We start from the raw sequence: 10655 nt of genomic DNA on the forward strand, positions 1-10655 counted from the left end.
AATTTCGTGAAAATAACGAAAAACAATAAACGAATGGGAGGTCTTACAATAAGTCGGACTCCTCCTCGCCGGTCCTCCGGGTCGATCGCTTCGCCTGTCGCTCGTCGTCGCCGTTGCCCTCCTGTCGCTCCGCAAGGTCTCCGGGCTTGCTCCGGACCGAAGGTCGATCACGTGCGGGGGAGATCTTTCGCTCGTATGAAGTCGCCCTCGCTACACCACGCCGATGAGAGTACGGCACACCGTAACCAGTATTGTCGCGTCCGCTCACAAAGCGATAACTCCGGCAAAGATCGAGATTAGCGGTAAACGATAATAGAGTGTGTTTACTTCCGAATCGCTCGTAGACAAGTCTCTCTATCCCGCCTTGTTCTCGCTTTTTCTCTGCTCGGCGAGCCTTTCTCTCTCTCTATCTCTCTCTCCCTCTCTCTCTCTTTCTTTCGATTGTCTCGCTGGGATCTCCGTGTTTCCGGGCCACCTGTGTTGTTGTCAGCTGTTGAAAGTCTTCTTGCCTCTCTGTCCCGCGTCTAGCAGCGTGCTGTAAACAAAGATCGCCAGCGGCAGCCGAAATCGGAACGATAACATGTTCTTGCATACGAGAGTTAAAGTACCGTTTCACGTACCATTTAAACGGCGACTTTCCTTGATGCTGATGACGTTTCTCCTTTCTTCTGGTTCCCTCGGTGTCCTGTGGTCCCAGCCCTTCGGCGTCGGCGAGGAGAGTTGGGGGCACATTATCGTAGGGCGCGATGACCATCCCACTTGCGGGACCGCATCCGCTTCGCTAATTAACCCCCCTCTACGCTCGACCGATATGATCGCGGAACCTGTCGCTTTTACTCGCCAAAACTTATTTGGGAAACGCTATGCACTCCCTTCCCCTTTTTCCGGTATGCGCGAAATCACACGAACGGGGCTCTTTTGCCCTTGTGACGGGCGCCCTATGGCTGCCACGTCACAATACATTTATATATTTTTTTTTCTTCTTTTGAATTTTACTTAAATTTTCCACTTTATTGTTTCACATGCTACTTAATTCAATTTAAATTGTGTTTCAAAAATTTGCTTATCAATTGCTGAGATTCATACCTGAGATCTTTGGTTCTAAACTAGTTCGCCTTACCTACTGCATCACTGTCACTTTGACTGAGAGACGATTCGTATTGTATACATAGGGTATATCTATATATACACGCACCGACGTTAATGCTGTCTGTATATCCATATGACTCGCATACGAAGGAACAGAACCATGTTCTGAGGAATAGAAACATGTGATTGCGGAGTCATAAGAGGAAGAAGATGTTCCAGAACTGTGCCAATTTTCTATTTGAGTATTTTATTTCTATGTCATTACATCTACGCTATCGGTAGCTTGAATATTGACAGTAGGCTAAAACAGACCAAAAAAATACAACAAAAATAACGAAAAAACGACAACTAATAATGAGAAAAGTGATAACGATAAGGAAAATGAAGAAAAAAAAACTCGTCTCTCTGGGGAGGCTTTAACCACCCCCGCGAAACAAATTATTATCATTATATTTTCCTTTTTTCGGCTCTGTGATCTCCTCCTAAATCTTTCGGCGAGTCTCTCACCCGGGCCTACTTTTTCCTGAGGCATAGGGACTCTCTCTTTTCCAAGCCTCACTGCAGCGAGGGAATTCGCGTACCGTGATGCCTCTTTCACCGCACCGGTAACAAAAATCAGCCCTTCGCGGGTGGGGATTGCTACCCCGTGTAGCGGTGGCTGCGGCTTCTACAGTTTCAACACGCCTCGCTTCGCTGACGGGACGCCGATCGCGTTCTCTCCCTCTTCGTTTCTAGAAATTCCCAGGGTTCTAGTGAGAAGGCCTCCGATTTCCTCGCTGGGGGGGACGCAGGTCGTCCGTTCTCAATCTCTCGGTCCACCTGTCGACGCGACTGGAGCATTAGGTCGTCGAGGACGTTCCACCAATCCTCGGCCTGCACATACTGCATAACCCGGACCGGAAGGTCGGTTTGGGTGGCCGCGTCGACTATGGGAGGGATCTCTCGAACCACTGCGCCTCGGATTGTTGTCGTCTCCCGAATATGGCGCTCCATAGATCCTGGGTTCTTTTCCAGAAGCTCAAGTGATCTCGCACGATGCTCCGTAAGATAGTACGGTATCGGCGGCGAAAGTCCTGCCAACGCTGATAGGTGTCGGACATCTTCCCGCTGCTCTTGTTCGCGAAGACTCTAGAGTGACACGGGCCATACAAAATTGAGTTTACTTCTTCGTTTAGTTCCTCTCACGTTACACTAATGAGGAGCGATAATCTAGGACATCACCAACCTTATACGGATTTCCCACAAAAAAGACACGACAACAGACGGCTCCTCCGCACTCCTGCGTCGACACCAAGAAAGGAAACAAACCAATCAAACAAACCGAACACCGGGAACTTTTCTGTTTCGATAGCGACGCAGGAACTTTATGCGGCACTCGGGCCCACATAAGGTTTTAATTCCTTGACATGAACCTTGCCGACGGCACTGTCGCCCAATCGCGCGAGCTCACACACAACCGCGGATCTTGATTTCGTGATCTTAAATAGCCCGTGAAATTTGGGGGCGAATTTTACGGCCGTGTTGTGAGCCGCAGACGACAGCATGTGTTGTCGTTTTAGCACCAAGTTCCCGATACGGTAGGCAACAGGGCGTCTCCTCAAATTATATTGCGTGGACTATCTTTGGTACGCGCGCTCGAGATTTTCGGTAACCCAAGCGTGCAATTTTGTTAGCTTTTTCATCCGCTCCGACCATCGAGCGGAATTCTATTACTCGATGTTGACTTCGTCGTTTTGTTTATTTCGCAGCACGCGTGATGATTCAAGCTCGCGCCCGAGGTTAACGAAAGCAGGAGACGTTCCGAGAGAGAAGTGGTGTACAGTATTATACAGTATTATACCTGAAACGGAATTCGACGATATAAGCGTCCCATTTGCGATGATCCTTATCGAGAAACGACACAATCATAATTTTTTAATATTCTATTCACCTGCTCCGGATTGACTTACGGGTGATAGGAAGGAAGATAGTATGATGAATCTCGTTGTCCTTCGCAAAATCTTCCAAATCGATAGTTCGATTCACAAATTCTGTGCCATTATTTGTCAGCAGGACTTTAGGCACACCCCAGCGCAATAACACGAGATCATTGAGAGCCGCTCGTATGAGCTTTTTGTTCGCGCTCCGCAAGGCACGGCACTCTATCTACTTAGTATATAATTTTGGATCACTAATAAATATGAGTAACCGACCTTGCTACGCGGTAACGGACCTTTTATGTTGGCTGCAACCACTGTCCAGAGTTTCTCGATAATTCGTCGCCCCATTAGGCTTGCTAGGTCACTTTCGTCCTCTAACAGACGTCGCACTTCCGCACCCCGGCGAAAATAAGACGCTCCACGAAGTGTAAAAGAAGCGTAAACGAATAGAATTTATACTTCTTAGACACTTTATTCACTCTCCATTAACACGTCGCGTTACCGAACCTTCACATATATTTCTTGAACGCCCCATGAAACGTGTGAGAAACATTTCTATTACACTTCTTCTACGCTTCAATAATTTATACTTAGAAAACACTTCATTTACACTTCTAAAACGCTTCAGAACGTGTGTATGAAGAGTTGCAATACGCTTTGCTTACACTTCTATAAATTACATTTTAGGGACTCTTCGTCTATACTTCCAAAACGCTCCGCAAAGTGTGTACGAAATGTTGCGATACGCTTCGTTTACACTTTAGTAACTTGCATTTAGCAACTCTTCATCTAGACTTCCAAAACGCTACACAAAACGTGTACAAAGCGTTGTAATACGCTTTCTTTACATTTCTATAAATTACATTTAGGAATTCTTCTTCTACACTTCCAAAACTCTCCACAAAGTATGTACGATATGTTGCGATACGCTTTGTTTACACTTATATAAATTATATTTTAGGGATTTTAGGGATTTTTCGTCTACATTTCCAAAATTTTCCGTAAAGTATGTACAAAACGTCCCAGACAGCACAGATAATTTAAAAAGAATTCAGTCATATGTTACCATTTCTGAGTTTATCTTTAGATATAAAAAGGATTCTTTTGACTGAACTGAACTCTGAAAAATTCTTTTCGCATCTAAAAATGAACTTAAAATTGATGACATACAACTGAATTCTTTTCGAATTCTTTGTACTATCTGGGGTTGCAATACGCTTTGTTCACGCTCTTTGAGGAGCTCGAGAACATTTCATTAACGTCTGCTGGACAGTTTGATGACACTTTGTTTATGTCCCTTGAAGAGCTCAGCAACACCCAGACAGCACACAATATTTATGGTAAAGATTCATAAATATTTATTTTGAATTAATATATAAAATTATTATATAAAATATAAAATATTATTATAAAATAATATAAAATATTATATAAAATATTATTAAAAATATTATATAAATATTTTATAAATATTTTATTTACATAAAAAATTATCAAAATCTTTATTAAAAATATAAATATAAATATAAATATAAAATATTAATATAAATATAAATATAAAATATAAATATAGACTAAATATTTTATATCATATATATATTAAAAAAAAGTGAATATATTCAGTAATAATTTATAAATATTTTATGAAGAAACATAAAGGAATAAAGTATCAAAATATTCAAAATATTACTAAAATGTAGACTAAATATTTTATACAATATTTATGGTAAACAAAAAATAAATATTTGTTGTAATATTTTGTAAATATTTCCATAATTACAAAAAAAATAATTTTTACAATTATTATTAAATTAATGAAGAAATAAAAAATCGAAATTTAAATTGATAATATACAATAAGAAACTTTTTCAATTAAAGAAATATATTTTGTTAAATTTAATTTCTTAACTTAAAAAAATATTTGTTACAAAATATGTAAGAAATATAGTGTAACATTTTTTTAAATTTGTAAATAAGCCGTATTAAGAATTTCTAAATAAAAAATTATTTCTTTGATTTACAATATCTATATATAAGAATAAGTAAATGATTTTCTTACAAGAAAATCAGTTTTTTAATGTAAAAACTGTGTATAAATAAATATTTGCTTCTTTCAAAAGTAAATGAAATACAAATAAATCATTTTATAAATCTAAATAAATTATTTTCTAATATTAAAAGTATTTTTGTTGTGTTTCAAAAATTAATGTTTCTTTTTTTATCAGAAAACAATTTATTTAAATGTACAAAATGATTTAACTATATTTTATTTAATTTTTATTTTATTTACTTATTTATTATATTTTATTTATTTTTAAAACAAGTATTTTTTAAATATACTTTTTACATACTTTTACATTTAGAAGGAACTATCCTTTTCTTTTAAATAAATTATTTGTTTTGGTACATGGACATACTATATATACACAATATTCTCAGTCAAAGTGATAATGGCGCAGTAGGTAAACTGAACGATTCAAGAACCAAAAGTCTCAGGTTCGAATCTCAGCAATGGTAAGCAAATTTTCGAAGTACAATTTAAATTAAATTAAGTGACGTGTGAAATAATAAAGAGAGAGAAGAGTGAAGAATTTAAGAAAAATTCAGGAAAAGAGAAAAATGTATATAAATGTCCAGGTAAAAATTGAAATTGGAAAGTAAATAAAGTGTAAACGAAGAGTATAAGTGTAAGTGAAGTGCTTACAAAACGTAAATTGAAACATTGGAACGTAAAGTAAATGGTTAAGTACCAGGTATGTAAATATGAAACCGGAATTTTTTTATAGAAAATACACGTTTATTGTATGAAAATGATAAAAAATATTTTATTCGAAGTATTACCCATCGCTAGCTATATATTTTTCCCACCTGTCTGACAATTTGTAGATGCCACGCCAAAAAAACTGTTGCTCTTTTGAGGCAAACCAGTCATCGAGTCATTTTCGTACATTTTCGTAAGAAGTAAAGCGCTGCTTAGCAAGTGCGCGAAGAAACAGCGGATACAAAGTTTGAACTTTGAGCGCGGTTGGAGGGCAAACGGGGTGTTGTCGGCAAAAACCCTTCAAGGGTTTTCATTTTGGAGCTAAGGAGAAGCTTTCTACAAAAAACCAGCTGAAGCGGAAGTTTGTGCTTTTCGGAACTGCACCAAGTAAATGATAAAAAAAAACGCTTCCCGCCGTGGCGGGTTATCGACGATCGTCTATATTTCTTACGATCATCTAAAGTAATATCGGACTTAGTGAAAGATTTGGATCGGTAGAAATGAGTGTTACCGTGCAAGCTGCGTCGAAAAGTACTCGAGGAATCACACGATCATCCTCAAGGGTCATTATCGACAAAACGTATCATTGTCTCGCTGTCACATACTATTAGCCCGGAATGTACCAAAATATCGTTGACTATCTCCCTGGCGAAAATAAAATGTAAAGCTAGTGTTAATAAAGCGTAATTTGGAGCGTAAATATAATGTAAGAGAAGAGTGATGGAAGTGTAAGGAGAAGTCATACTAGGCGTAAATTGAAACATCGGAACGTAAAGAAAATGGCTATTAAGTGTTAGACAAGCGTTAATGAAGTATCGCAAAACTCTTCGACAAGCATAAATAAAACTGTTTGGAAATGTAAATGAAGCATTATCCAACTCCCAAGGAACGTAAACAAAGTATCATAAAATTGCTCGGTGAATGTGAATAGAATGTTGCTGAGCTCTTCAAGGGACGTAATCTAAGGGTCATCGTACTGTCCAGCAAACGTAAATGAAATGTCGAGCTCCTGAAAGAGCGTAAACAAAGCGTCATCGAGCTGCTCAGCGAACGTAAATAGAATGTCGCCGAAGTCCTCATAAGATGTTAACAAAGTATCATTGAGCTACCTGGCGAACGTAAATGGAATGTCGAGCTTCGCAAAGGACGTAAACAAAGGTCATTGTGGCGGAATGCCACTTAGTGCGTCGCCGCGCGCCGCCGCGGACCAGAAGCGATATAGGTGAGCGCATAGTCCGCGACTCCACCGCTAGGCGCCGTGTCGTGCTCGTAGTAAAATGTTCACCAGGGACCCTATATTAAGGATGCCCTTACAACTCTCCTGAAGCGCTGAAAAATGCGCTTCCCAGGCCGAAGTGCTGCGACACGCACTTCTCCATTTATCGAACGCTGAAATACGCGCTTCTCAAACAAGACAGGAACGTTGCGACAGACGTTCCTATTCCTCGGGTATTGAAAGAAGTACTTCACTGTGGTTGGGACGTTGCAACACACGCTTCTCTTTACTCGGGTACTGGAACACGTACCGCTGGCTTCTCTAGCACTGCAAACCGTTCAGAAAAATATTGAAAAAACATACTTCTAGATGGACAACGGAGACGTTGAGTGTTCCTTCACACCATCTTGTCATTGAACGCTGCAACACGCGTTTCAATTACAGACCACACCAACGAAATATGGGCGCTCCCGCCAGACGAAGGCAACGTCTCTTACGACAGGAAAAACTCCTTCTGGAGTTGTTCGGTGCACCACCCACACATCCTCCATGTCATAACACTCGACCTAGTCCTCCGCCACGGACGCCATTACCGACACTCCGAGACTTCGACGCATCTATGGAAGGAGGCAACACGACCGCAGAATCTCCACCGCCTACACCGACCGTGCGCTCGGTCGTATAGATTCCTGAACCGCCTCGAAACGATACATGGCGGTTGATTCCCTTAGAGACAGGCACTAGTAGGTGCACCAGACCACCCTTACGTCTTCTGCATCGATACGACCGACGGGCATGTCGCCCATTGTCTCCTCGATACGGAGACGAAAACGCGGAAGTGAGGGGACTTAATATCTTCATCCTCACTTCTCGCCAGCGCAGAATACTGCGGCGCCGGGCCTTACGCGAAACCAACTGTAAGGCGGACCCATTAGATAAGCAATTGTAAGCGTAGCACCGAGAAAACCGCATGTAAAATAGGCTAAATAAAGGATTGTTGTTTTACCTTCGTACACTGGAGTAAATATAAATTGTAACCCATCACAACCAAAGTCATCAAGTTGCTCGGCGAATCCGAATAAAATGTCCAGACAGCACAAAATATTTATATAAAATATTTACATTTACACACACACACACACACACACATAGAGTGTCCCATTTTAAGTGGTCACCCCGAATAATTTCAAAGGAAGTGATTTTCAAAGAAAATGATCCAGACAAAAGTTCTTGGATTCAGAGGGGGACGTCCAATGGTGACCTTGAAATTATCCTATATTATCTTCCTCAAGATTATTCCAAGGTGAAAGTATTTTTTTTAATGGAATGACGTAATTTTGATAATGACAATTGATAGAGCGGAAAATTTTACGTTAAAAACATTGGTTTATATGTCCTGATTGATCGACCTAATGTAGGTAAAGAAAAGTCATATCCCATTTTAAATTACCTGGATCCAAAAAACTTGGATCGTAATCAGTAAAATCAAAATCAGAAAAAATGCAACCAGTAAAGGCAAGATCAGAAGATGATCCAACCAGTGAAGGTAAGATCAGAAGATGATCCAACCAGTGAAGGTAAGATCAAAAGACGATCCAACCAGTGAAGGTAAGATCAGAAGACGATACAACCAGTGAAGGCAAAACACAAACCTTATGGTATTAAATATTCGAAGGCACGTCCGTTTTGTTGGATGCAACGCTCGAGACGACGGCGGAATACAATTTTGAGGACTTCTAAGTTTCATCCCTATCACATTAATTTAACTCAGCAACTAGGAGGGGCAGTCATTCAACGTCGAGTGCGATTTTGTAATTGGGCTCTAAGTCAAATCCAAAGAAATCCTGCCTTTGTGGAAAACTTGCTTTTTTCGGATGAGGCTACATTTAATAATGGAGGGAAGGTTAATCGACATAACTGTCACTACTATTCAGATATAAATCCTCACTGGCAAAGAAACCAAGAATTCCAAAGACACTGGTCAATAAACGTGTGAGTTGGAATTGTGGGAGATTATATTATTGGTTCGTATTTCTTTGAGGAGAATCTCAACGCAGCAAACTATTTACACTTCCTTCAAAATGATTTACCTAACTTGTTGAGACCGGTTGGCAATCAAATACTCCGCATAATGTGGTTTCAACAGGACGGAGCACCTATACACAAAGCTCGAATTGTCAAAACTTATTTAAACAGGAGATTCCCGAATCGATGGATTGGCATAGGCAACGAAATCCATGAATTTCCTCCACGATCGCCTGATTTAACTATTTTATATTTCTTCTTGTGGGGTTATGTCAAAGATTGTCTATGCAGAAGAACCAATGAGAGAAGATATGAAAAACCGCATTCGAGAAGCGTGCAGAAGTATTACTCCAGCTGTACTCCGCAATGTCAGACGAGCATTCCGCCGTCGTTTCGAGCGTTGCATCCAACAAAACGGACGTGCCTTCGAATATTTAATACCATAAGGTGTGTGTCTTGCCTTCATTGGTTGGATCGTCTTCTGATCTTACCTTCACTGGTTGGATCGTCTTCTGATCTTGCCTTTACTGATTGCATTTTTTCTGATTTTGATTTTACTGATTACGATCCAAGTTCTTTGGACTGGTAGTTTAAAATGGGATATGACCTTTCTTCACCTACATTAGGTCGACTGATCAGGACATATGAACCCATGTTTTTAACGTAAAATTTTCCGCTCGATCAATTGCCGTTATCAAAATTACGTCATTCCATTTAAAACAATACTTTGACCTTGGAATAACCTTGAAAAAGGTAATATAGGACAATTTAAAGGTCACCATTGGACGCTTCCCTCTGAATGCAACAACTTTTGTCTGAACCATTTTCTTTGAAAATCACTTCCTTCGAAATTATTCGGGATGCTCACTTAAAATGGGACATCCTGTATACATGGTGGGCCATTTTACGAGACTCACGGTAAACAAGCACCTTAAACGTGAGAGGCAAGGGGACTCAAGGTAAACAAGCACCCCAATGGAAATAGAACTTACTACGTCCACGTCGTTGTTTCTGGGTAATGCTAAAAGTAAGATAATCGCATTTAAACAAACAGCTTCTGAGCGCTTTTGAAATCTTGATTTGACCTTCTGAAGGTCAAAATAAAAAATTTAAAAATAGCATTTCTGACGTAAAATTTCCCGTTCTCTTCGAATCCGGTGTTAAAAGTACGCGGTTCCATTAAAAAAAATCACTATGACCTCCAAATGACCTTGACATTTGACCTCAAGGTCAAATTTATTTATTGAGAAAGATGACCCCCATTGTCCTGAACAAGTTTTGTCTTAACTATTTTTCTATATCTGGCTTACCTATGGAAAAATTTAGGTGGATCCCGTAAAATGGCCCATCGTGTATATACAGGGTGACCCATTTTAACTTAGGCAGCCATATAACTCGAAAAATAAGCACACTACGAAAAAATGTTTACAATCAAAATTTCGTCATTTCGAGGGGGACGTACAATGACGTTAAAATTAGCCCCCCCACCCCTCCCCCTGGGTGGTGAGGGGGGGCAAGTTTGAAATCTTAAATGGGAACCCCTATTTTTTATTGCATATTCGGAATCTTTGGCTAAAAACACATACAATTTGTCTGAAACATTTTTCTCGATTCATGATAGATGGCGCTGTAATCGACGAAATTC

This window comes from Odontomachus brunneus, unplaced genomic scaffold (genome assembly GCF_010583005.1).
Source record: "Odontomachus brunneus isolate Ranch 3 - 2012 unplaced genomic scaffold, Obru_v1 Obru_scaffold_240, whole genome shotgun sequence".
In the NCBI taxonomy this organism is placed as follows: domain Eukaryota; kingdom Metazoa; phylum Arthropoda; class Insecta; order Hymenoptera; family Formicidae; genus Odontomachus; species Odontomachus brunneus.